Genomic DNA, 2,774 nt, shown 5'->3' on the forward strand with positions numbered 1-2,774 from the left:
TCTAATTATGGGTTTCCTGAACCCGATCGGAGTTCTAATTACGGGTTGTTGGGTTCGATTTGGGAGTTGTAATTCCAATCAGGATAAGATGACATTTTGGGAAATCCAACGGTCAAATTTGGATCTGGTTAGCTGTCCCTCGGATCCTCAAGCTCAACCGTAAATTTTTTTTCCAAGAAGAATTAATGTGACTCCAACGGTCAAATATGGTTTGTTAGAAAGAAACCAAGTGGTCTAGGAGCTCTTACAGGTGATTCACACGGCAAGGAAGAGTTATGGAGATCTAAGAAGAACAGGGCACTACTCTGCTGTGAGAGACAGAACTACAGACAGGGAAGAGTTATGTAGCTGGCCGATGAGAAAACCATCTCAGAAAGACAACCGCTCGACTAGTAATTCCGGTGCTCTTTATTAAGAAGTAGATAATAAGAAAGTTGATGCGCCATCTTATAGGTAGAACCAATGCAGTGATAAGAGGTTTCAGGTTTTCTTTTGCTAGCTGCCCTGTTTTGTTGGGGTTAAGATATCTTTGCAAAGGGAATAAATCTCATCCTTGTCACTTTTTCATAACATATATTTAAAATGGGTCCTTGCACTTTTTCAATTCTATTCTTGTTTGGATATTTAAACTTATATAGCTGGGTCCTGTAATCGTTGTGATATACTTGATGAAGAGTGTCGCAATTTTTTCTTTATTGACTCAGTAAATGTAAGTTTTATCAACTGTTTTCATATTGTATTGGTGTGAAAATCTCATCCTGAATCTTATCAGCTTTGAGAAATTGTATGACTTGGGACAAGGGATCAGTAAGACACTTGGCATTTTACTATAGAGACGAAGAGCCATGTACTCACATGCCACTGGTGCTCTATTCCATCTCATTCTTGTAGCAGCACCTTGCAAATAGGTGGGCTGTTAATTTGATTCAAACTGATACAGATATTAGCCTCCATTCCAGAAGAGTCAGATTCCTAAGAAAAAGGAACAATGTTATCTGCATATGAATCCAGCCAGTACTTAGTAATGCTTTATGAACTAATAATTCCATCAGTGTGCAACCCCAGCTATCACTCCAGATATGAATATCTGACTATCGCAAAGGGAATGCCCATCCAGCTAGTTATAACATCCTAGTACCAAACATTGAAAGGTAACACCATTGTACAAATAAAGAAAGAGGTAACACCAGGATTATGTTGACTAGACACTGCTTCATAGCTTGGAAAACTTGAGTTTGGGAAACTCATTGACAGGTCTGACCATCCAATTATATTATGTGATTACGACCTTCCTACTCTCAGCTACTAACTTGCTGCTAAAAGTAAGACGAACGATTACCAAATTAAGAAAGAGAAACATGAGTATAGTTAATTCCAAACACATCTACGTGTGTGACTCAGGCAATCAATCCTTCCGGACATAATAACAGCTGAAAAGGTATGAATCCAGATGGTATCAGGTTTCATGGACGTGTTTTCTGTCCTCTTGCTTGCATGATCACACATTAAACTATTGCCAATCGAAGTCATCACATCTCCATTCGGTGCAACAGCCTAAAATGCCTGCAAAGGTGCAGCAGATGAATTATGATTGCAAGTTTGCAACAAGGTAATTCAAGAGGCAGCATCATTTTGTTGGCTTATAGCGCAATTGCCAACTGCTTGCCTATTAGGAAAATTGGCATTGGACTGTCTGGTATCAAGTCATGACCCCCACCACACAACTTGAAAGCTTCTTCCTCATGCCCATGCAAGGTTTCACACTGACTAGCCATTAGTCCCATATGGGAGGGGAGAGGACGAGACAGATGTTCCTGCCACCTGACCAGCTGCATGGAGTGCCTGGTAATATGTTAAAAAAAAAAAGAATAAGTGGGTGATAAAAGAAAATTAAAGAAAAAAAGATGATGAGAATGATGTTCCTTATGTAAGCTGTCTAAATGGATTGCTTATTTATTTATTTATGGTTGTTCGCCTTCTAAGTGGATGTGCCACTAGCTTATGTAATTTGCCATTGAAATGAAAAATTTTAGCATTTTTAATTGGAAAGTGCAACTTCCAATGCGATCACTAAAAAAACACTAGTTTGCAGAAGTGCCTATAAAACAAATTAATTACAAACCTAAGTAATGTTGATTTATGATTCATCTGACTATATTTCTCATGTCAAATATGCAATCGAGTATATCACCATGATACACTCAATGCTGAGAAACATGGTTTATAAATGGTGCAATTACAGATGATAAACTGTCTTTACCCATGTCAAACCATGCCAAAATTAATATATCAAGGATTGCAGAATTGTGCAATGAGAAGCATATACACAGATTTGTTCAAGAGGAAAACATACCAATTCTAGCAATTGGCCAACACAAATAATATCGGGCAAGGTTGGTGATGTAGGCATCTTGGGGAAAAATTTGTGAATAACCAACGCTGGAAATCACTGACTACTTCACCATCTATTGATCCACTTCTTGAACACTTGTGCAATATCATAGAAAAGACACATCAATAATTTTCAAGTTCAAGATCTATAGATATCACAGCCAAACCAGGCTAGGACAGTAGCAGCAATAAGCTTTTTGCTCAGTCATCAGGACTTTCAACCCCATTAAATTTCTTAATAGAAAAAGGTGTAAAGCTAGTTGAAACTGAAACTACTGTGATCTACTGATAAGATAAATTATGGTAATGCTTAGAGATAATGTGCTATGGTACAATATCGTATACTCTCCTGCAAACCACTGACCATTTTGGATTGCTACTCG

This window comes from Elaeis guineensis, chromosome 14, assembly GCF_000442705.2.
Source record: "Elaeis guineensis isolate ETL-2024a chromosome 14, EG11, whole genome shotgun sequence".
In the NCBI taxonomy this organism is placed as follows: Eukaryota; Viridiplantae; Streptophyta; class Magnoliopsida; order Arecales; family Arecaceae; genus Elaeis; species Elaeis guineensis.